Here is a 27,203-nt window from a genome sequence, read left to right on the forward strand (position 1 = left end):
AAAATGTGAACCGAATCTGTTAAAGGATTGACCACCTGTCTATTTTCGCATGCAGTTAAATGTGATAACTCAAGCCTAATGACAAATCAATAAAATTTTGTGTTATATTTTGTGCCTACTACTGTAGTACCGTACCAAATTTTAGTTTCATTTGGTCTGCAAAAGAGCCTCCAAAAATTACATATTCGTACAATAGAGTAAGTAAAAATTGTAAATACATATTAAAGATCCACATTTCGTAACTATGGTGGCCTTACTAAAGGCTGGTAAGTTTTCTCTGGGAGGCAGAAGTGTAGTACCTTAATTGCAAAGTATGAGAGCGTATCGGGAAAACCATACTCACTAGTTTGCATCATGAATTTTGCATCACGGATTTACGAATAATGCCCAGTCAATAAATATTATCATGGTAACATGTAAAAGAACAGAAAGGTTGATGTAAAAATTTATGTATAACAAATTTAAGGATCCGGATGTAAATCTCCAAAACCTTAAACGAAAATAAATTCTTAATTTATTTCAGGCTGCCAAGATTTTCCACAATAAATCTAAGAAACTTGGTGGAAAGTGCTTAAAATGCGTCTGAACTTTTAATAAGGCACGAATATTTAAACACCATATTTTAGCGTTTAAAACACTTAACAGCACAACTCCCGCATCTTTCAGTAATTCCTTCAGTCACTTCAATTTCACTTCCGTCGGAAGCTATAAAACTTCTGCAGAAAACTTTTAATGATCAATTTTTGAGAAGTGCTCCGAAAGTGCCTTTCTCTTTAACAGCACTTTTAGGGATATTGTTTTTGCCTCTCAGAATTGCTCTTCTGATCAGAATTTAATTTTGACTTAATATTTTAAAGAGATTTCGAAACCCGAGAAAGAAGAATTTTCATTTTGACATGCCATTTAGCAAGAAACCTGGATACAATCAAACCATTTTAAAATACAAACACGAGGGAATTTATTATATGCTAATGAATTGTGGGAAATTGTGAAATGATTGTGTGTGTGTGTTTTGAGACTATTTGGGAAGTAGTCAATTTGAATTAGCCTTAAAATAAACTCACTGTTCAGATCAAATATACTCATTTATTTAAATATTAGAATGGAAATTGCATTGTATTTCACTAGACTAGACAGAAATCAATCTATCTAGCCTATTTGGTGTGTACACTTTTCCGACTAGTTCCAAAACTATAGATCTGGTTTATAACACAGTATGGCTTAATGCAATTTATCCATATTAGTATGTTGTTTTGTAGCAACACGAGAGCTAATTTGGAATAAACTTCGTAATTTTGATCAGCAGACAAGAACGCAGTTGTGAAGGGGTGTTTAACGTAGAATTTTCCCACCCTTTTTCAATCTTTGTGAGTTATTTATGAAGTGTAAATGATAACTTGGTATTTCATCATATTTCTCTTTAAAAAGTAACAAATGCTTTAATGTTTGTCTTCACAGTGGTCTCCAAGACAGACACTGATCCCCCCCCCCCTCCTTTCTCGCCAATCGAGCCTACGAGCTAGCACCTTCTCTCCAAACCCCCAAGTTACATCAAAAGGAAGATGGTTGGAGCTCAACAATAGATGCAACTTGCACTAGTTCAATGCACAAACTAGCACTCTGATAAAATCATGTTTGGAACCTGGACCTGAAATCTGATATTTTATTACAATCCATGATGCAGCATCATAGATGGCTAAAATTAAATTATCTATTACTCAGAGCACTGTAAAAAATTGCTAGCAGCCGTAGACACAGCAAATCTCGATAATTCTCCGATAAAAAGAATAACGAAAAAAAAAAAGAATTCCACAGAAAAAAAAATATAAGATGAGTAAGCATATTTTAGATAAATAACAATGATGTGGTATAAAAATTCAGTTATAGTCCTTATGTATATAAATAAGAATCATGAATCGTATTGCATATTTCAGAATCTTGTGCCGATTCATTTCGGGTCATGCCTATTTTACTTCGTAGAGGAGTGAGACGAAATGATTATGAAGAGCTCTTTATTTGTTTCGGAGTCCTTAACATTCCGTTAGTAGCATTTTTTTTAAATAAATGCTACTAAAGGACTGCGCTATAACTACTGTACTGTATCCATCAGATTACTAGTACACAATGTTAACATTAGTAAATAATATAGTTTAGTATTAGAATAATATAGATATATAAACACAATTTAAATTGGATACGAACAAAAACGCAAATTCTTTGCAAAACAAACTCGATAGATCGCAAAGAAGAATTTTCTCTCAGATATATCATCATAAAGTTAGTAAAAAAAGAAGTAATCATGTATCTACCAATTCAGGCACAACTAACGGAATATTATTGTTTGTTATTTTTTCCCATTGTTGATTTTTAAATTTTTTTTTATTGAATTGCACCATTTTGTTCTAACTCGAAAGTACTTAATATTTCGATACATAGGTCTCCATCTGTCATATCCAGTATTTTGAGGGGGTTAATTACCTGTACGTATTTGCACACATCGATATTTTGCTGATGTTTGCTCAAAATGACAAATTAATAGTGCAGGAGATGTTAATGATTACCATAGGTACATAAATGACACTTTAATTGATGCTTATATGGTAAAGAAATGTTCGCAGTTCGTGGATATGCTTCAGTTAACTTGCTTATACACATCAGGGGTGTGATCGATTTTGCATTTAGCTTCGTTGCATGCAAAAGATAATCAAGCACCGTTTTGGGAAAGTGCCTTTTTTCCTTTAGCCTATTAGGAACACTATTTATATTGGTCAATCATTTTTAGGCAAAAATCAAATGCTTACATTTATGGATCCAACTTGTTGGCTTTTGATTTATAGTATTTGCAAGCACATGAACAGACATATTGACATACAGCGAAACTCATGGTGGATTTTGTTTGATTTTAGTTTTGATGTATGTTTACGATACTTGAGACAAAATCATATGATGAATTTCGTTCTCCTGTACATCTGCAAATTTTATATCATTTGCATTTAAATAGATAGAAAATTATCAAATTTTATCCAAAAATGATTATATATATTCAGTAGAAACCACAAACGATTTTTAATTTTCAAGCTCGTTATATTCTTAATTTATCGTTTATTTAGTATAGAGAAAGTATAGCAAACGTCAAAAAATTCAAACTTATGATTTCGACGAATCTCCGCATATTAGACCTCTGAGTTCGAAAAACATTTTTGGAAAAGTGTCCGTCTGTCTGTGCCAAAGATAATTAAAAAATACGCTTTGATCTAGACGAATGAAATTTGGTATACGGTCTTTATACCGAATTTAATAGATGGTATACTATCTTCATACCTAATCTTATTTATTAAGATTCGGTAAGCAGATTTAATGTCTATAGTGCAGACATCTGTCAAATTTGAACCAAATCCAAAAAAATGTTGATTGTTGGTCTATATTTTTAGAAACATATGAACTCGATACTCAAAAATGGAATTATTTAAAAACAACAAATTTGGTATGGGATTTTGTGACTATAAGTGCGGTTTCGAGTCAAATTTGTCTTTCAATTATGTGGGAAAAATGCATCTAAAACAAAGATTCGATTTTTGGATACTCTTAACCGCACGCCATGGATTAATCGCCAAATAACTCGCCAAGGATGACACGATAGATTCATTAAAAATTCTAAATTTACGCCAAAGGTTAATATGTTTTAACTATTGTACACCACTGCCATGCAAGACATTCTCTGGGATAACACCTTTATTGGAGAGTATGCGAGAAAGGTTTGGAGAGACTGTTCCCGCTGGTTTCGTGTTCGCAGACATCCTGCCAAAAATAGCTTTTCCGAACAAAGGGATTTCTGACCAAAAATTTCTGACGAGAGTGAAGAGATCAAGTGTAATATTTACGTGTCGATTCTTTTTAAGATATAATGCTTGCTATATAGTAAAAAGAATCAGAAAATTTGCACTAAGAAACATGAAAACAAAGTTTTTCGTTTTTACTTAACTGCAATTTTTTTTATTATATAAGGGTCGCGGACCCTCCATTCATAAGACCCTAGGGAAAATGAAATATATTGGACGGACACTTCACCCCACAGGTTCCTTCTCGGAAGGCAGAGTGGGAAGAAAGTTGCACGCAATTGGCGACCGGTTTCCATGGTAACTGAAAGTGTCTCAATCTCCAGACGCCTCTCACTTGCGTAAATAGCGTCTCGGGGCTTTCGACACGTATTTACTAGAATTCGTTTCAGACGCCGCGCTGATTGGGGAGATACTGCTGTTCTTAGATTAAAAAGAGTTCATCAGTTTGATCTCAAAGGGTATTTAATTATGAAATGATTTGGATTTGGTTTTCGGGCGCAAGATCTTTAAATGAAATAAGCTGCATCGGAACTTTGGATAGAATCGGAAGAAAATATTATTCTATTTTTTATCGTGAATATAATTTTAATTTGAATAGTTTCCAAGTATTGAGAAGAATGCATAATTAATACGGTGAAATGTTTTTCAGTAAATCGTTTTTTCCGATTCATTCAGTTTATTTTAATGTTAAAAATAAGAAAATGCTTATTATAGGAATATAAGTATTTGAAGGGTGAAGCTTAAAACCATACGAGAAAATAATTTGAGTGTATAGATTTAATCTATTATAATTAGTAAATAAAATATTTCGCCAAATCAAATTAAAATTGTTTCGGAAAAAATTAAGTGTTCTCAGGCAAGCTTCCCTAAAAATTAAAAACAAGATTTTATGCAGCAATATATTCATCAAATGTTAAATTTTTTTAAATATCACAGTACATTCATTCAATCGAAAAAAAATCACTCTGTGATTAGTGAAATTAAAATTCTTGAAAGAAGAAATATCTACATATAAATGCCGAAGAGTTATTTCAATGAAATACTATAGTTATCATTAGCAGCTATTTTATAAGAGAGTTTTTAAAATCAAAAAATTTTTGAAAATTATTTTGCCCAGAAATTTTTATAATTATTGTCAGAAATTATAAAGCTAATAAAATAATTAAGAAAACTCATTCAAAAGTAGACCTATATCATTCTAATATAAAGCTAAAACTTTAGAGCAGTCCCTTGAATAATATATTAAAGAAGTTTTACTGTATCTCGAAAATAGTTTTATTTTTCCTTGTATTATGAAATGAAACTATTGATAATGAATTATGCCATTAATATACAATACAAATGATACCCTCAATTACATTTTTTTTCCATTAAAACAGTTTCTACAGCTGGTATTAGGCACAAGAAACTAAAAAGTTCCCAAATTCTTAAAATGCCTTAAAATTTAATTGATAAGTCTATTATGCGTTTGATACACATATTTTATGGATACTATTTTGATATGTATTATTTCATGCATACTGATAATTTTTTCCTTTAATGTATTGCATTTCTCAGTTATCGTATGCTTAAATACAGAGACAACCGCCCAATGGGCAACTAATCCGAAGATGGGTATAGATAAATATTTTATAAACATATAGAATTCCGCTGATAGCCATATCGGAATTATTTCCGTCCTGCTTGTGTATTTGGAATAAGTTAAATGGCTATCGTCACGACAGCACAGAAACGGGATTTGAGTCCATAATTGCCTAATGCCATTACTATCGCAGGGTGTACGTCTCATCATTGAAGCGGAAGTAACCCGACCCCACAGCCTTAATGTACCTTCTCTATAAGCGAGAAGCAATCACTACACACGAAGCTTCTTATTCATTTTGCCCTTCAATGGAAGCAAATTTTCTAATTAAACCTTATTCCAGTTCTATTTAATAAATTGGTTGCATTTTTAAGTTGCTCAGTTTATATAAACTTCGAATGGACAGACAATTCAATGAAGAATTTTGTTTAAAACTTAATAGAAAATTGCTTTTTTTTCTTTAATTATTGGATTTCTATTTTGATATAGATATACGATTTTGATGTTGCTCTATTTTTTTTTTTTTTTTTATTATTTCGCTAGATCACTGCGTTTTTAAGTTACAGCGCTTACAACAAACGCACAGTCAATACGTTGACGGATTTAATATAAAATTAGATATATGATGCAATTTTAGTGTAACAACTGTATATTAAAATTATTTCTCTAGTGGCGTAACTAGAATAAGTGGTGCTTCCGATATACAATTTTTCTGTCTCAGTTTTAATGGCACTGGGGGGGGGATATGGATATTCTCATTATATTTCTTTTAAAAAGTGTCAAAAATCACAATATTTTCTTTTTATGTTACGCTAAAGCTAGGCAGATTAGACTGTTGAGTAGAGTCTCAGAACTGAGGATGTCGCAGTCCGCCCGATAAAAAAATTAGCATAATAGCTAAATAGATTGCAAAATCTTTGAATTCGAAAGTAATAGTATAACAGTGTGATGACGATTAAAGTTGTAATAAAAAACGAAGAACAATTTTTCGGGAGTTTGGAATCTGGGGGCACGGCAGTGCCCCCGCCAAGTCGAGCAAAAACAAGCGGCACGGCCGTACCATCCTTTTCTCGAAGCAGTTCAGGCGATATTCGATCTGCTATAACTTCGTTGTGGATTAAACTAGAAGCCTGAATTTTCAGTAACCTAGTAGGCATTATATAAACACGGTATATTTCAAATTTCATTAAATTTGAACCAGTAGTTTAAGAATTATAACTAGTCAAAGTTTGTGAATTTTGTCACTGACTGACTGACTGACTGACTGACCGATCATCAAAATTCTAAGGCACTTCTAGCAGACATAGAAGCTTCAAATTTAGAATACAATTAGTGTTTAGTGTATAAATTAAGGAAAAACTAAAATATGCGTTTAATAATGGACGGATCGATAAATTTCTCGAAGTTTCGAGCATTATCCATTTTGTCGGCAAATTCGTCGCCAAATCACCAAATGGTCGCCAAGTTTGTCACAAAGCTCTGGAATCACCGGCTCGGCATCCGACAGCATCCAATACAGATTATTGTAAAACGGTCTTTCTTATGATGACACTATTATAGTGAGAAAAACTGTAGCTGAAGCTCAAGAAGTAGTACCGGAAAAGAAAAAGAGAAAGACTACATACAAAAATAAGAAAAGGACTTTCTACAAAAAGAAATGAGATGCCATCAAAAACATAACTTGTAAAAAAAAAACCAAGTCTCGCAACTCAGTTCTTCTATCGTAAAAAGTCGTGAGATCCATGTAAATAGTACTAAGTCAGTCAATTTATTCAGTCCCTACTTAAGGGTCCTTCTGTCTTAAGTTATTACGTAATTAGCTAACTTAACAACATCTTATAGTGACCATATCAATATTAAAAATCTGTTATGGTTTAAATAAATAGATTGACTTGGCAATCGCTCTAAACAATCTAATTTAATATAATATGTTAATGTAATTTAATTTAATGTAAAGATACATTGTGTTTTCATGCGATGGCCATATTACTTACTCTTAACTAGTTATGTTTATATTCCACTTGAAAAGTTGTACAAAATAATTTTTAATGATGCATTTGTTCGAAGAGTTTATTATAATTTTTTTAATAATATGTAGTCAAATGCTGTTACTTGCAGCTAAGGAAATAATTAACTAATAATTATTGTCGATTTTTCAAGAATTAATTCTTTATTTATTCCATGATATACGCATTAAAAAATAAATTAACGCATGTATATTTTCATAAAGTTGCGAAGAAAAAAACGAAAGTAATTAACGATTAAAATACTGATTGATTTAAAAAATGATTAAAATTTGAAATTAAATTAACAAGAAATTAAAAAGTTAAGGCCTCACAATGTGGATTGTTCAGGCAAACAAAACTTTTAAATCTCCATTTATTCTAATTAATATATTTTTACCGTTTATCTTTTCACCACGTCACTGCATATATCTTGTGGTTTATTTAGCTAATGCATTCGCTTACACATTGACGGATTTGATTTAAAATTGGATGCAGATCTATAATTTTATTATTAAACAAAACATCAAATCTCATCTGTGTAACTCATTGTGTTTTCATATGATATCTAAGAACTGATTTATGTTTGTTATATATTTAATATATTACACCACTATTCTCGCATTCTCTTGTTTTTGAATCATTTTATTTTTTGATCAGTTAATATTTCAAAACTTTTTATCTCGCATTGGTATACGATATGTATGATCATTTTGGCATTATCATACTTTATGTGCTTTTATCTCATGCTATTTACTTTTACATCTTAGAAATTTTTTTTAATCATCTGCTCTTATAATCGAACCATTTGCTTGGTGCAACATGGCCAAATAGGGTCCTTGCTCCAGTAAATACACTCATGTCCAAAATTAAAGTCACAAACAAAAAATCTGCGAAAAATAAAAAACTATTCACTATGTTGCCACGAAATTTGGCACAGAGGTGCACTACAATGGAAGAAAGAACATACACATAACAGCATGAAAAAGATTTTAATAGGAAATTAAGAAACAGGATATATCAAAAAGTGTTACATTATGAATCAGAGATAAAGCATTTATCTCGGGAAAATCCTGTCTAATATAAAATGTGACCACCATGCACTGCTATACTGGCTTCACAACGAGCTTTCATACTGTTTATGAGGGTTTCAATAAATGCTTTAAACAATAAAGCCCATTCTTCCAAAAGCGCGGCTTTTGACTCTTGGAGGGAATTAGGAGGCGGGTTACGCTGTGCAATGGCTCTTCCGAGACCATCCCAAACATGTTGTATAGGATTGTGATCCGGAGTCCTCGAGGGCCAGTCCATACATCGAATATCCTCTTCCTCAAGAAAATCATCAACGATCTGAGCTCTGTGTGGAAGCGCGTTTTCATCCATAAACATGAAGTCTGGGCAAAAGCACCCCGGAACAACCTCACATAAGCTTCAAGGATCTCATCCCTATAGTGATGTGCATTGACAGTACCCGGCATCGGAGATGTGCAGTGGTGTACGACTGCCCAACATTATGTCACCCCACATAAGGATTTCTCCTTCTGTCCTTCTGTCGATTTCTTTTAGGTAGGAGGGATGATAGTGAGCTCCTCGCTCTCTCCAAATGAAGATTCGACGAGTGTCACTCTGTGTGGTAAATCTCGATACATCACTGAAAAGAACACGCCCTCATTCTTGCTGTGCCCAAGAATGATATGTTACCACAACAGCCGGGCTTTTCTGTTGGATGCAGTCAAAGAGACGCACTCAACTGGTCGCCGAGCATAAAGAGCCTTCTCTGCTAGACGTCTGTATACTTTTGTCTGGAAATTCTTATTTCAGACGCAGCAGCAAGGTCACGAGCAAGTTGAGGAGCCGTTGTCAGCCTATGCCGTCGTGCGCTTAATGCCAAATAGTGATCCTGTGCAGGCGTCGTTGCTCTGTGACGGCCTTGGCCGGCTTTCCTGGTTACAGTACCCCTTTTTTGGAATTGATTCCACAACCTGGATACCACTCTCGGTGCCACTTGTAACCATCGAGCCACCACCGCTTGACACTGCCCAGCTTAAAGCCTGCCAACGGTTCTCCATCTCCAGGCATCGTCTAAATGATTATGAGAACTCATTCTCACTGGAAACAGGTTAAATTTTTTGTTTTAATGCAATATTCACAAAATTGCAGGCAAAATTCCCAGATTCCTAAACGGTCTAATTTCAGTAGTTCTCCAAAAACTAATGCTAAACAACATTTTTTCCCACAACAAAGGTTAATATCGTGTTAGCGGTCCTTCACAATATAATTTGTTTAAATTTTACTGGTAGCCATTTAGAATTACTTTGAAAAACATTTTTGTGACCTTAATTTTGGACATGAGTGCACAATTAACATCTCAGATGGATTAAACATACATTTCCTAAATATATATTCAATTGGTTTTGATCTTATTCCCACGACGACCCGCCTACCCAAAAGAGTGTAAGACTTGGAAGGTCGTCGGGGAGAAAATAAAACATATACATTCCATTGTTAAATTTACGCACAAAAGTAGAAGATGTCCACAGATTTGATACAATGATTATATTATGATAATCAAACACGTTGCACCTTTTAACTCGTTCGCAAAGGTCGACAAACTGTGAAAAACAGAGCATTCCAAAAATGGCTTTAGATTTCGGCGAGTTAAAGCCAGGCGGAATAGCCTCCTTGAAAATTCATCCATACTCTTTTTAATAAAAGCGTCCTCCCTCCCTCCCTCCCTCCCTCCCTCCTCGTTCTCGCATAAAATTATGGATCTCGGCCAAAGTTATAAATGCCATGAGTGCTGAACTTTTATTCTTAGAGTTCCTCACGTAAGGGTTTTATGTTTCATAACATAGTAAGGAAAACCGAGTGCGCTGTTTTGAACCCTTTTTTCTGTCAACTGAAATAAAAAAAAAAAAAATGGAACTGCAACTTTTCTTTTAAAAGATCGTTCACCAAATTCCATACATCTAAATCCATACAATGTTTAGTCATCGTATATCAATGTGTATGTAAAAATATAGAATGATAGAATATTAATCTCTAGACGAATCTGGCTCAAAATTTGATATGGGTCTGAATTTATACACCAATTTTTTTTACGCCAAATTTTATTCAATTAGCCACCTTTTTACGATTTGCAGCTATCGTGTTTGTTTATACTCAAATGTCAGATTTCTTCTGAAGGATTTTACATAAAATTTGATAAAAATCTACAAGCTTGGTGGTAAGACCACATATGATATTGTATCTGTGTTAACTCAATGCTTTGAGTTGTAGTCGCATAGACGTAATTCTACATTTTTTTTTTTTTTTTTTTTGACTGAGAAAGATATGATGTCATGAAGTTCCATCAAAATCTCGATTTCAGATTCATTCATTATTACAATACTTTCTCTTTGTATGATTCATATGAGAAAAATAAAAACCCCTAGGAGTGGTCTTCTCAAAACTTTCTCGCATACTCTAATAACTTATTTATGCCAGAGAACGTCTTGCATGGCATTGGCGTAAATAATCGCGAAATATTAAATTTGGCGTGAATTTAACATTTTTACCGAATCAATCGCTTTCTCATTGGCGTTAATAGTATTCAAAAATCGAATTTGCGCTTTAAATCCATTTTTCTCAACAAATTGGAGCCAAGATTTGGCATAAAACTGCACTTGTAGTCACAAAATCCCATACCAAATTTGATATATTTAAGTCATAGCATCTTTGACTTATCACGTTTACAAATTTTAAAAGTACGGACCGATAGACGGTTAATCCCATGCTTAATTTGGCTCAAAATTTGGAAAGAGTCTATACTACGGATGTTAATTCTGCATGTCAAATTTCGTCTGCTTACCTCTCTTCGTTTTGTAGTTAACGTGTTAAATTATATTCGAACAGCCGGACAAAGGAACTTACTCCGAACAGATTTTAAATAAATTTGATAAAAATCTGCAAACTTGGTATAAAGATCTTATACCAAATTTCAACCATCTAGTATTATAGTATCCAATCGATAATCCAAATCGATCCAAGAGATACTAGTATCCAAAATCGAATTTGTGCTTTAGATGTATTTTTCTCAACCGATTGAAACAAAAATTTGACTCAAAACAACACATGTGGTCACAAATTTGCCCATACCAAAATTGAGTATTTAAATAATTCTGTTTTTTAGTTATTGCGTTTACACGTTTCTAAAATTACAAACAGACCAACAATCAACCCCTTGTTGTATTTGGCTCAAACTTTTACAGGTATCTACTTTATAGATGTTAAAATCGTGAACCGTATTTTATCGACCGTATTTTATCCAAAATTATGAACCGTATTTTATCCTCTTCGTTTTGTAGTTATCCATCTAGCTTTGTCCGTTTTGCAACTTATATTCGAACAGCCGGACAGGCAGATTTCTTCAAGGAGTTTGCTCCATAGAAATCTACAAATTTGGTATAAAGGCCGTATGTCAAATTTCAACTATCTTTTTGAGTCATCTTTGTCACAGACAGACGGACATTTTCCGAAAATGTGAATGTTTTCAAACTCGAGGAAGTCTAAAATGTAGAGATTCAAACTCTGGAGTACTTTACTTTCTATATACTACGTATACGAGAAGATACAAAGAGATCGACTAGCAGGAAACTGTCTGCAATATGTGGAAACAGATCAACCGAGGGCGACCAAGTCTGCAGTGACAGCATTTCTTACTCTGTTTAAGAATGGAAAAGCCGCTGGCCCGTTACCATAGTGATGCATTGAAGCTCCCTATAAAAGAAGTAGGTGGAACATTGACCTTTCGTGTGAAAGGCTTAAATAACATTAAATAGATCCGCAAACAACGTCTCAGTTGACTTTCATCATAACTTTGTCACGTTCCAGACTTAGATGACGAAATCTTAAATGATTGTAAACGTTGTAATAAATTGCTTTTTACTTTCTCTTATGCGCAGTATAAAGAAAGTATAGTAATGGTCAAAAAAATTCGAAGTCGGGATTTTCATGAATTTCCCGAGTCCGAAAAACACATTTTTGGAAAAGGTCCTTTTGTCTATGATAAAGATAATCAAAAACGCTTTGAGCTAGATTGATGAAATTTGGAACACGGATTTTATATCAAATTTGGAGATTTCTATCAAGTTTTGAGTCAATCAGTTCAGAGGAAGTGTGTTAAGCTGTTTGATTATAATTTAACACGATAACTACAAAATGAAGAGAGCTAGATAGATAAAATTTGGTGAACAGATTTCAGATCTATAGTGCAGACGTCTGTCTAATTTTGAGCTGAATTCAACGATGAGTTGACTATTTATCAGTGTGTACTTTCAGAATTAAGTATACGCAATAATTCAAAAAGTGCAGTTTTGTGCCAAATTTTTATTTCAATCGGTTGAGAAGAAAACGTGTCTAAAACACAAATTCGATTTTTGGATACTATTAACGTATGCCAGGGAGTAATCGCCAAATAATGCGCCAAGAATGAAACGGTAAATTCAATAAAAATGCTAAATTCAAGCCAAAAGGCGATATTTCGTAATTATTGTACGCCAATGCTATATAAAGCATTCTCTGGCATGATAAATTTATTTGGAAATATGCAAAAAAGTTTTGAGGAAACCATCCCGCTAGTTATTCTTTAATTAAAAGAAAGTTTAATTTGATATCGAATTGGCCAGAAGTAATTTCATCTCGGTATTTAACTGTCAAAGTTAAATTTTTCCCATTGTCATATGTTGAATATTCTCTGAATCATATATATTCTATAAATATTTTATTGTCATATACTGAAATGATAAAGAAATTGTTTAAGTTTAATCAAAGATAGAGCTGATACAATTTGAAAAATCTTTTTTTTAATATTTTCAGCTGATTAATATGCAAAAGAATATAATCAGCCGATTACTTTTACGTAAATTTAGATTCTATGATAGAATTATTCTTAATAACTTATGAAACATATCGATTATACTTAGAGATGGAACAGTTAAAAAAGTTCTTCATAAACGCATTGGAATTTTGTTTTAAAATCTTCCAAGAGAGAGGGAGAGAGAAAGAAAAGGAATATTTTTAAACTCATCGTAATTCGCTTCATCAAATTACTGCTCCTAGTGAGCATTTCAATAAACTTATATATTAAATATATATATATTTATATTAATTTCCTTCATATTTTCGATTCATAAAATTTTATTTAAAATTGCAGTACAATCTGAAAAAAGTACACCTGTAAACTTTTAATTATCATTTATCTATACATTTAATAAATCATATTTTAAAACATTTTTAGGATTAATTCTTTTACCCTGTTTAGATTCAAGCCTGCAAACACTTTCAGGTTGACATCCGAAACGAGTCAACTCGTAATTAAGAAGATGCAGTAGAATTCAAACCCTCCTAATGGACTAGAAGTGTTTTAAACCAAATTACCTTGTAAAGATAAGTTACTTTGATCTCTTCAAATGCAGTTTCGTCTGCAATGAATAGACATTGGATTTTACAACGACTGCTTATTTTTTTTCTGAATGTTTCTGTGTCTCCAATCGTTAGTATAACGCTATATTCATTCTATACATGTATTTGTAAAAACAGGAAATGCATCTTGAATTTAAGATTTTTTTCAACTGAAATCAAACAACATAATAAAGCCCAGTAAAAGCGCAAAATTTATCATCATGAGAACCAAAATATTGTATAATTCATCAAATAAAATTCTGGATCGAAATAATGGTTCTTTTCCAAAAATATGTAGTATTCCTTTTGTATAAGCAAACGTTTGCTATGGATTTGAAGAATACATTTCTTCACGGATTATGGTTAGGACATATATATCAAGATGAAATGAAGAAATTGGTTTTCTACTATTAGATATGAATAGAAATCAAAAGTTGCGTCTTATGCTTATCGAAGGAAAAAATAAAATATTCAGATTACAAATGATTTTAAATAAACTCACCAAAATTTATCGCCTCATGACATTTTTGCAGGCTTGGGTCCAAGTACTTTTGTTGCTTTATACAAATAGTATACTTAAAAACAAACGCTACATATTAATTTCGCACAAAGTTCCAAATGTTTCAGTTTAGATGAAAAATCAAGGTTTTACCCTTTTGGAAATATACTTAGTATTTTATTAAAAGACAGACTGTTGGTCAAGATATGTATAGCAATATTAAGAACATACTTTGAAAAAAAAACATTTCAACGGAAAAAAAAACGAGATAAAATGTATCGAAAATCATAATTGTTATGTCAATCAAATGTCGCTACCGAGAGAAACCTGTAGTGAAATCGTTAAGCTAATAACGATATCGATTTTAATGAGTTAGTTTGTTGTAACGATACCATTTTCTCCACTCACACACTGAGTGGAGAAAATGGTATCTCAATATACAGTCACTCAAAGTATTGATACACTTGGCATGGATTACATAGTCATTTATAAAACTATTTACCACATTAATATAAAAACCACGGCGATATTATACACAAAAATATTTTAACATTTGGTGTACAATTTGGTTATTTTAGAATTAAAATTTGATCTAGCTTTTCAAATATAATTCAAAGGCAAAAGAAGTTAAAAAAAAAGTATTGAGACCCTTGAAATGAGAAATCCAACAAATATATAGCATATGAATAGAATTGAATTTACTACCACTTTTTTAGACTAATTTTAAACAAAAATTTCAACAGGTAAGATTATTTATAGAAAAATGGTAAAAAATTAATATATATATATAAAATGATGTGCGAAAACTTGTAATAAGTCATTGGAAAATGGAAAATCAGTTCATTGTTCAGGATATATCTTAAAATTTAGTAAATTTACTGTTTTTAACATTATTCACAGGTTCAAGAAAACAAATAATGATGAAAACAAGCAAAGATCAGAATGTGAAAAGAGGTGTATTGTGAAACAAGCTTACTTTAATCGAAAAACTAGTGTTTAAAATTGACTCTGCAATGTAAAAATAAGTTCGGAAAATCTGTAAATCCTAAAACTGTTAGAAATGTTTTAAGAAAACATAGGTATCATGACAGAGTACCTGAAAGAAAGTCCTACATCAGCGCACCAAATCGATAAGCTAGGTTGGAATTTGCTACAATGTATGTAAAGCAGCCAAAAGAATTTTGGTAAAATGCAATTTTTATTGATGAAAGCTAACATAACATTTTCGGATCGGATGGCAGGCAAAAAAGATTGGCGGAAACCAAATATAGCAATGCATGTCAAAAATTTAAGTCCTACTGTTAAATATGGAGGTGGCAATCAAATAGTATGGGGTTGCATGGGAAGTATTGGTGTTGGTAATTTAAATTTATTGATGGTACAATGAATATGTCGATCTTGACATTTCCAAGCGAGATTTAAAGAAAAGTGCGAGCAAGCTGAAAATCTCAATAATTTTAAATTGCACAACGATAATGCCCCGAAACATACTGCTAATATTTGCAAGTTGTGGGTCCTCTACTATTGTCCTAGTTTTATTAAGACTCCCGCACAAAGTCCATGCCTTAATCCCATTGAGCATGTGCGAGATTTGCAGCAAAAACTATATGAACATCAAATTTCTAATAAGAAGGATTTAAGAAAACATTTGGTCGAAGAATGAGTCACACTCGATTAAAATAATTTGATAATTTTGCAAAAAATTGGTCCAATCCATGTCAAATAGAATATGAGAGGTCAAAGAAAGCAAGAAATTAACTTAAGTTTTCATTGTTTTTCTTAATTTAGTGGGAAGTGTCCCAATATTTTTTGAGCACATTTTCTTGTTTTATTTCCTTAATTTTTAATTATAACTATAATTACATTAATTTGAGAGTTTTGCTTGAATTATTATTATTTGTATATATCAAAATAATATTTACTTCGTTGTTTTGGTTCCATTTGTATACTAAAATAAAATATGATAAAAATCTGTGAACTTGTAGTGCGTCCCAATACTTTTTTTGACAGACTGTATTCAATGCCTATTGTGGAGGTTCATTGCTTGCTTAGCTTCATTTCATTTCATTGAATTACCGTTTAAATATTCAAACGAATACTTGAACGGAGAAAAAATGGAAACAGTGTCATTCTCAGGAAATTCGATTAAAAAACTGGCTAGTTGAGAAAAAAATACTCGCTATAAATTCAGACGCAATTAAATAAAATCAAAGTAAATAAAATTAAAAGCCTAACCGTAGCTTCCAAATACTCTAGACATAACAAAATGCTCTATATCTGGCTGTAACAATAAAGCAACGCCACCACTCCCGGAAGTATGTGGCAATAGATCTTCCGGTACAAGATTCTATATCTCTTATTCATTCCCTTTGATCGATATGTGCAAACCGGAGTTTCATGAGGATTCATTTATCAATATAAACGAATTAATAAACTATCATACTTACACATTCAAATATATCAGTAAAATAAAGATCTAAGCTATTCTCAAGGCTAAACAGAGTAGGTTATTTCCAAGGACTACTGAGCTGAGGAAGTCTCAGCTTTTACATGCTTTCTAGAAAACTAACCGTTTTCTTAAGCTTCAAACTATAGCTTGCAGAGCATCTTAAATTCTTAAAACCAAAATAATACTCCAAGCAATTTAGAATTCTATCGGCTTGTTTATTCTTTGAACACAACAGCGTATCTTACAAACATTGCCAGATACCAGAAGGTTTACAATTGATCATCAGCTATTATACAAAAAATAAACGAAATATTAATAAAATATGTTTATCAAAAGAAAATCGTTTGATTTCACTTTTTAATAATATTTTAACAAAATAAAAATGGTAGCAGTTATAAAATGTCTAAAAAAGGAATCGTCTGCTAAATGTCTTAACAGATTTAGATTATGATATTTACCGAACATTCAGCCAATTAGATAAAAAAAAGGTTAATTTACTTGGTAATTATGCAAATAAAATGCAAATTCTATGAATTCGAAAATTTTAGGATAAGTATATTTATGCTGAAATATTAAAATTGTAATGAAACAAATTAAAAGATAATTATAATATATTGGAATATTGCTTATTTTAACTAGTTATGTTGATATTCTACTTGCCAAGTAATATAAAAAATTTTTAATCTTACATTTATTAGAAGAATTTATAATCTATAATTGTGATTAATTGTTGGTACTTATAAGTAAATAAATAAATATATAATGAATTAATTAATATTTTCGGTATTTCAAGAACTTTAATTCTTTATACCACGATATAATATTGAAGAATAACATCACACATGCATAATTTTCATATAATTACTAAGAGGAAAAATATAAAATAAAATAACCATTAAAATGTTAATTAAAAATGGGTTGAAATTTGAAATGAAATTGACTAGTTATTAAAATGGAAGGTCTCATCATGCAGACTGCTTAGGCTAAAAAAAATTTTGAATCACCATTTTTTATAATCGTAGCATTTTCTCTTTCTTTTTCCACAGCGCCAATGCATTTATCTTGTGGTTTTAGTGTTAATGCATAGAAAGAAACGGACAATTATATTGATAGATTTGATTTAAAATGAGACACAGGTCTATAATTCTAATAAAGTAAGGGACATACATTTCGTCCTCCTCATATGTCGTTTAAAAAGTGTCATAAAATCACACTAATGTTTTTTCACCATAGTATTCCTAATGCTAAGTAGATTAGGCTGCTGTCAAGGACCTCTTGAATTGAGGAGATCGCAGGCAGATTGGCTAATAAATTTGAAGTGAAAATTCTTTGAATTCAAAAATATTAGGGCAACAAAGTTCGCTTATCATGAAATATTAAGATAAAAATAAAACAAATTGAAGGACAATTATTTATAATACCATGGAATATTATTTATTCCCAACTATTTTATATATGTTCCACTTTCCAAGTATTACGAAATAATTTTTAATCTTACATTTATTCGAAGAATTTATTATTTCTTTATAATCTATCAATTCTTGTCACTTGTAACTAAAGATAATTATTTTCGATTTTTCAAGAATTTTATTTATTTTATGATATAGATATTAAAAAATATCACGCATACTTTCATAAAATTGCCGAGAGGAAAAATCTAAAATAAAATAACTCATTAAAATGCTTCTTAATTTAAAAATGTATAGAAATTTGAAATTAAACTGACTAGTTATTAAAAAGAAAGGCCTCAAAATGTGGATTGATCAAGCAAACAAAATGCTTAAATCCCCATCCTTTATAATCGTAGCATTTTTACCCTCTTTCTCCCTCTTTTCACTACGCCAGTGCATTTATCTTGAAGTTTATTTTACTAATGCATTCACTTACATAGAGAAGGACACAATCATCACATTACGGATTAGATTAAAAATTAAATACAGCTCTATAATTCTAATGATGTAAAAGGCATAGATTTCCTCTTTCTCATATTTCGTTTAAAAAGTGTCAAAATCACAGTTTTTTTTTTTTTTAATTTTATTTCATATCATCTTTAAGACTAAGCAGACTAGGCTGTTACCAAGGGCCTCTGAATTGAGGATACCTCCCAAGAAATATTTATTAGCATAATTGCTAAATTAATTTAAAGTGAATATTTTTTGAATTAGAAAATAATAGGATAACAGTGTTTTTGTACATAAATATTAAAATTGTAATAAAACAATTTGAAAGATAAATTATACGTTGAAATATGATTTATTTCTTAAGTAGTTATGTTTACATTCCACTTGCCAAGTAGTAGGGAATAAATTTTAATATTTGTTTTTCAAAAAAAAAAAATCTTTATAATCTATCATAGTAAACAATTATTGTAATTTGTAAAGAAATAACTATTTCAAATTTTTCAAGAATTTTAATACTTAATTTAATTTTTAATGCATATATCATAAAGTAAATAAACACATCCATATTTTCATAAAGCTGCGAAGAGGAAAAATCTAAAATGAAATAAAACATTAAAATGCTGGTTAATTTAAATAAAGGTTGAAATTTGAAATTAAATTGATTAGTTATTAAAAAGAAGAGCGTCACAATGTGGATTTGCTTACGCAAGCAAAATGCTTGAATCCCCATCCTTTATAAAATATATCGAACCAGTACCTTTAACCATCCTATCTGATGAATATTTAAATTTATATAGAAACATCAAATTTATTGAGTATCACAAAAAGAGGAAAATTGCATATTTGCTTACTTTTTAAAGGACTTTCCTAGCTGAAGACGATGCTATCCATATTTCAGCATCTCCGACAAAGGAGCAAAACTACAAGAAAGGGCGCTCTTCTGCTTACAAAAATTTGCAGTCGTGTTCTTGGCACGTGCAGTCGAAGAGACTCCTCGATCGATGCCATTTATTGCCCTTTCCCACCAAAATCGAATCTAATAGCAGCTGTAGGACTAAAAATATGCGCGCTCCCTTTTGTGGCGTGACTCTCACCTGCCCCTCATTCCTCTCTCCACCCTCCATTTGTCAAACGATTCCCGCTATCGTGTTAATTTGTACCTGGAAAGGCGCTCCCATTCAAATCGAAATCTAAACAAGAGAGAAGCCTGTTGTCAGATGCGCGGGGAAAGTCACCGAAGCGCTCGCTTTCGCGCATTTGGCAACCTGTTGATGCAGGAAAGGAAGAGATCAGGGGAGGAAAGGTTGCGCATGCTTTTTGAAATGGATGTAGAATTACTGATACTTTTTACACATCCACTCATTTTTTACTGTTTGAAATATGCTGTATTTAGAAGCACGAAACAAAAAATAAAATCAAAATTCTTACTTAATATACATATTGTAATGTAAGAAATATCTGCATAAAATGTAAATGTTATTTTTATTCGAATTCTTATTTTTGACAGAAAAAAAATAGCAAAATCATTTCTAACCGTAGTAGTAGAAATGCGAATGAACTCATCGTTTTTGTATTTCCCAACATTCACACTTTAAGAATTTTATTTAGAAACTTGTTCGGAAAAATTTCTACTGAATAATAAATTTATATTTTAATACCTGAAAAACCTAGCATCACTCAGCAGTTTTTTTTCTGGGTTTGTGTAAAATTGGGTTTTTTTCGGAGAATATTTAAATACGAATCGCACACTGATTACATATGAATATTTTTCAATCTTACCTACTTATGAACTGGTCATTTAAATAAAAAATCATGAATGCGCTTAGTTTAACCCTTTAAAGGGCCATTTTTTTCTAGTCATATTATGTTAAAATATTTTTAGGCTTGAAATTAGAATAAGAGAAGGGATTCATTTAGCTTATTATACTCCCCACGGACCTAGAAAGGGTTAATATGATATTCGAAACAATCTGCTAAATTACAGTATTCATTTTACAGTTTATCCATCATTACTCATATTTGACTTATTTACTTAATTTTACCATGGGGAAATTGGATCCGATATGACGCTATATGATATTGTCAGCATGAGAACACACACACACACACACACACAAACTAAAATCGTGTTTTTTCAGAAAAAATACCTATATAGATAAACTTAAAAAGCAGAAATGTTAAGTATAAATACATACGTAAAAAAAGAAAGCAAAAAGCGCGACTCGAACCGAGGAACCGCAACACACGCGTCATTCATGTTGTTCTGACTACTATACTGCGCTGTCCACACTTCGAAGAGGAAGTTGTATATACTTATTCTAATAGTTATAAAAAAATGTTTTTTTGTGGGTAAAATCGGAAATGCACCAATACAGATCAACTTAAAAAGCAAAGCCTTATCTAAATATAAAATTTGATCCAAATCGTTGGAACTGTTTCCGAAATACACGAAATAAATTTATATTATTTGTATATAATAATTGCTTGTTTAAAGATAAATTCATTGGTGTTTTATTTTTGCTGTTTTTATGATGCATCATTTTTCAGTTATATGTGATCCTTTACTGTTGAGGTTTTGCTTTTATGAACTATAGTTTTTACACCGCAGAAAATGTGCAAAAAAAAAAAAAAAAAAAAAAAAGCAATATCTCGGATGAATTTAGCATGGAAAAATTATGCATGCGACATTTGAAAATCTGAAATTCCCAACTTAATATACATATTTACGGCATTTAACTGTAATCTAACAGAAGAGAAAACAGAAAACCTTTATAAATCGAATACATATAAACCTATATTAAGCGATATCACATACAAGATCAGAATACATTTTTGGATATACATTTAAAAAATATTTATCCTATTTTTGAATGAAACCCAAGGCACACAATCAAAAATCTATAAAGTAGTTGAAACTTATTTATAGAGACTAATTAATTGTTTACATATCATTTACATTACTTGACTACCTGAAAGTATATAATTCAATGCAAGTGAAAAAAGTATTATTTAAGAAAAAACTGCTGACAATATATTGAAGATTTAAACAGTAAGAGTATCATCAGCATAACATCATATCAACATAAAACAATTGTTTATTGCAAGCTGGCAATAAGTAATTATAATTAAAAATAATCATTATATTATATAGAATTTATAAATTTTGGAATCTTTCTTGGAGGCTTAATTTCATATATAATTTTAAGTTATTTTTTTAGCTTAGGAGTTTTGTGCAGAAGGTTAATAGACCAGAATTTCTGCCAAGAGAATGCCTAGGAGAAATAGAAATAATTCTCACGTCCAATTGATTTAACTTAAAATTTCTGTAATCTAAAATTTTTACCCAAGTATGTAACAATTAAAAATTTCTGTTGCCACATAACTCAAAATTCTTCCCAATTTTTTGATAAAAGCAATTAATTCATATACTTAAATATAACAGAATTAACTGACAGCAGATAAATTTATAGTTAATTTGTAAAAAAATCTTGTCCATCTCAGAATTGCAAATATGTGAGTTGCTTTGTGATTTATTTATAAAGATATGAAAATTTCAAAAGCATTAGTTTACTCTTTAATACCAGATTATGTTTTCTATTAAAAATAATTGACTGAATTCTACTGGAAGTTTTCGCAATAGATGATTTAATAAAAATTTAATTTTAGTTAAATTGAAATCAGGATTCTCGAAGCTATTTTAAGACAAATCTCATCCATTTTGATCCATGGTCATATTACGAAATAGAGAAAATATTCATTTATCGAAATTTTTCACCACTTCAAAGAACAGGAAAATATCTCACCTAGTTAAGACAATTTAAGAAAGACCATTCTCAAACACATCGACTCATTGGCGTCATTTGACGTCTAACCTGCGATTCTTTGATTAACAAGCGGACAATGCAACCAATTTGGTCCTAGAGCATTTGAGTACAAAAATTCATAAAGCTTACTCTTGAGAACTATAAAACTTATTTTCATTTTGCAACGATCTGGTACTATGACAATTTTTGCTAAATTTCCGGAAAGACAATAAAAAAATTAATCAGAATACACTATTTCAAAAAGTGGTTAAACTATGGTAATTATTAAAATGCTAGCCAAATTTCGCTAAGTTTCGCCAAGCGTAGCTAATTAAGTAGAATGTTTACTTTATTATACAATAATACTTTAAAACAATATTTCGATGAGATTTATTTCATTAAAAGTGGCTTATATGATGACTATATTAATAATATTAATATGGTCATTGAAGGTAGTCAGTGCTAAAAAGAATAACTTAGTGTTGTTAATCCTCTTTGATGATCTACATCATGCTCAATAAAACTGGAACAAAGGTAAAATTACGATAAGTAAACAAAAGTAAATTATATTTGTATTTTAATGATGGAGCATTCTGATTAGAGATACTTCAAAGTGGCAAAAATGCCATTTGGACGAAATTGTCTGAAGTCTAATTGTTAAAGCTAAAGGCTGTGTCAGCACTTTACATCTCACTATTTCTCGAAATAGAGAAGAGAAATTGATCGCTGCTGATGTTTCTAGGAATAATGAGAAAAGAATGATCGAAACTGGTTCAGTAGTTGAGGTTGGGGAATTGTTGTATGTTTTCCTATAGAGAAGATATAGTATAGTAGAGTTTTTTGAACTACATGTGAAAATGGAAAGTAAAGGAAAGCAAACGATTCTTGATACTGCATCTACAGATCATAAATGTTTATATGGATCAAAAATTGTCGAAATCGGGCCAGTGAGTGTCTAATGCATTGCTTTCCCTAATTATTTTAAATATATAGATAAAGATCTGCGCCTTTAAGCAGAATAATCTTAAATTATTATAAAAATGTAAGAATATCACAAGCCTTAAATTTTAAGGAAATAAGGGGATAATCGACTCGCATATCAGACAAGAAATTATTTCATAAATTTTCTCGTTATTACTTAACAAATATGTAGAACAAGATACTATTCTTATAAAAACATTTGCCTTATTTGACAAAAGTTGAAGGGGTAATACTGTTATTACCATAATTGAAAATTTTGGAAAATGGCAAAAATTGTTCAGTTAGCTCGTTGGAACATCAAATTAACACTCTTAAAATATTTAGAGGACCAGCAGACATTTTTTCACTTTTATCATATAATAAAGTTTATTTATTTGGTACCGACTTAAAAATAGAGATTGATTTTTTTTTTATATTTTCATCCTACCATTTTTTTAAATATTAATTCAAGAGCATCATAGAGCACTGGGAAGAAACCAATTTCCTGCACAAATTGAATGAGATAATTGCATGACATTTATTTGATTGTGACATTGCATGACATTTTTGTCGTGCTTTTTGTTTTCATGCATACAAATTACAGGTATTTTTCACACCACGAGTTCTATTTCGGGACGGATATCGCAATTTTTAATCACAATCAAATAAGCTAAAAGAGCATCTTAGTTCAGATCCTCACAGTCGAGAAACGGAAAGCAGTTTGACCTCGACATCAGATTCAGCTTGCATCAGGCCCAGCTTCACTACAGATTTTAGACGTAATCTGACTTCCAGCTAGCAATTCTTTAATCCTGAAACCAAGTCATTGTCACAAGATTCCCAAATGGTATCGATGTAAAAGGATTGAATAATATCTAAGTATTTAAAGCATAATAATAAATTTAACTAAAATTCATCACAATGCTTTAGTTTCAAAATGCCATAACAGATGCTTCTTTCAATTTTTTTCAACATCTGCGTGTTGTTAACTTATATATAATGGTGCAATTTATTTAAAAAAATGTTCGCACAATTATGGATAAATAATAAACTGGACAAACTATATAATATATATGAGATAAACTGATGAAATGGAAGACATTGCCTTCACCTATTGAAAATAATAACCTTGTAATGAATCAGCTTCTTCCTGGGTGACCACTGTGACATTCCTTTTTCCCACACTCGATAATGTACATTCCGGGCCATTCTTCATCAACGAAACTCCCACAGTGTTAAGTGCCTCCAGATTGCCAAATGGAAGACCCTCCTTTTAAGTACGGTCATCTGGCCATTTAGTGCTAATCCAGATAAGGAACCACACGTGCGTTTCCCAGGCAAATAAATCGTGTCTTCGAAAGGCGACAGTGTCAAACACTCCAGATGTCCTGCATTTTTCCCATGGTGGAGGGTGAATCATCAATGGACATTTTCCCACGGGCGACCAGAGACGATTCAGGTTGTTCTGAACGGTGATTGGGTAACAGGGAGTCTGAGAGGAAAATAAAAGGTGAGATTTTTCGGAAGAAGACGGAGAGAAGCTACGTGTGAATCAGGGAGAGAAGCTACGTGTGAATCAGGGAGAGAAGCTACGTGTGAACCAAGGAGGAGAAGCTTCGTGTGAATCGGACTTCTGCGTAGAATTCCACCCGAAGAAAATTCGGTGGATTCCGAGAGCTACCCCCGGAGTAGCCTAAGACGCCAACAGCCTGTTCGCTGTTCTTGTAAAGTTGTTTCCTTCGAAATAGTTCGAGGAATTATTCTTGTGTAATTTTCTTGTTGTAAATAGCATCATTCATTTAACCTAGATTAGAAAGAGTTGTTTTTATGTAATAAAGCTGTAAATAAAAAAATTTGATCATATCGCTACCTGTTTTTGGATCGAGACTTTACAGCTTTAATATTTGGTGGCAGCGGTGGGATAGAACTTTGCGCGGTAAGCTATCATTAGCTAACTGGACTTGCGTTTCAGACTCAGAGATTTCTAGTCTGAGAAAACTTACAATATCTAGGTTAAAGTTACTTTTTAAAAAGTTGCGTGGTAATTGCCAACTTCAAGATCGACGAGTGGAACTCAAAGCGAGGAAGAATCGCTGAGCTGCAAAAGCGTACTGACCCAAGTTAGAAAGGAATTCTCCAGCCGCAAGTTCGACGAGTGGACTCAACTTCGACTGGAATTCCCTCTACCTCCAACCTGGTATCAACCAACCGACGAAGTGTTCCGAGTCTCCTGCACACCGGTGAGTGCTTCCTAACTTTCCTTTCTCTAGAGGCAGTAAATTTATTATAAAAGTAACTGTCGATCACTGAAGTAAAATTTGAAATTTCAGTGTAGCATTTTAGAATTGGCTATTAAAGCAATTCAGTAAAGAAATTTTTAATTAGTTGGGACTAATTGTAAAGATTAAAATTTTGGTGTACAAGTTCTGTTAATAAGTTATAGAAGTAATGTTAAATTGTAGATGCTAATTAACTTGTAAATGCTAAATGTAACCACAGGTTTCAGTGGCTGAACCAAATGCATTCGATGAATGATAACTTTGACTTTTATCGAATGTGTATTAGATGAAAAATTGTGTGACAGTTTGCAGTAATTAGTTGAATAGAAATCTGCTGATTTCAGTAAATTATTCAAAACTGGTGAAATATTTAATAGAATTTATTTTGTGTATTGTATAAATCAACTGTGTTTTATGTGTAGTGTTGATACATAAAGGAGTTCCTTGTGTTTAAAATCAGTTGAGTTTTGTGTAGCTTAAATTTTTTTTTTGAGAGTAAGATAGCTAATCAGTTTGTAAGTAGAATTAAATTAAGAAATGGCTTTCTTAAACAGAGCGTTGAAAATAGATTTATTTTCCCTGACGGAAGAATTAGGGATCGAGACTGACCCTTCAAATAAAGTAGTAGATCTGATCAGGAAAATTAAAGAGTTCCCAGATATTGACTTAGACTTCGTAAAAGATAGATATGAAGTTATAGTGGAAGAACGAAAAACAGAGAAAGAGCGCGGCGTAGAGGCAGAATTACAAGCTGAAAGGCAGCGCGAACGGGAATTTGAGTTGGAGCGTTTAAGAATATCTAATTCCTCGGAAATTAATAGCTCACATTCAAGCCGAAATGAAAATTCTAGACCGCGAAGAGATATTAAGCATTTAATGCCTAAGTTTGATAGTAACCAAACTGATATGTCAATTTATCTGACATTACTAGAGAGGCAATTAAAAACCGCCGTGATTGACGAGGCTGAATGGGTCTCTCAACTACTGTCATTATTGCCGTTAGATTTGGCTCACATCATAGCGAAAGAACCGGAAGACAAAGCTCAGGATTACGAGCATATTAAACAAGTTTTGCTGGAACGATTTAAGATAAAAACTGAGACATATAGGCAGCGTTTCGTGAGCCATCAGAAAAAACCGAACGCATTGTGGAAGGAATTAATTTTTGATCTGGAACATTTCTTAGATGGTTGGCTTTCGGGATCGGGTGTAACGGATTTTACCGGGCTAAAGAAATTGTTAATCACCGACCAGATAAAAAAACGCGTCCCGAGCCAGATAAGAGACCATTTTCTAGACGTATGGTCGGAGTTCGTAGATCCTTTTGTTCTAGCCGAGAAACTAGACCACTACGAATCGGTGCGGACGAAATCCAACTTTGTAAAATTCCCCGAAAGAAAAATGGTTGAGAGAAACAGACCGTTTTCGCCTAAGGAAGAAGAGAAGT

General features: G+C 31.9%; 1 protein-coding gene across 3 annotated transcripts in view; it reads right to left on the reverse strand.

Moving 5' to 3' along the window:
* The window catches only part of LOC129971617 (potassium voltage-gated channel protein Shab-like), a 268,193-nt gene that overhangs the window by 227,852 nt on the left and 13,138 nt on the right, over positions 1-27,203 (reverse strand). Inside the window, exon 1 of one of the 3 annotated variants that reach the window (XM_056085558.1) lies at positions 19,566-19,612. The exons of the other annotated variants lie outside the window; for them this stretch is intronic. The gene's annotated coding sequence lies outside the window, so the exon portion shown is untranslated. Of the gene's footprint in view, positions 1-19,565; positions 19,613-27,203 lie in introns of those variants that run through there. 3 annotated transcript variants of the gene reach the window in all.

The sequence above is a fragment of the Argiope bruennichi genome, chromosome 6 (assembly GCF_947563725.1).
Source record: "Argiope bruennichi chromosome 6, qqArgBrue1.1, whole genome shotgun sequence".
Taxonomy (NCBI): Eukaryota; Metazoa; Arthropoda; class Arachnida; order Araneae; family Araneidae; genus Argiope; species Argiope bruennichi.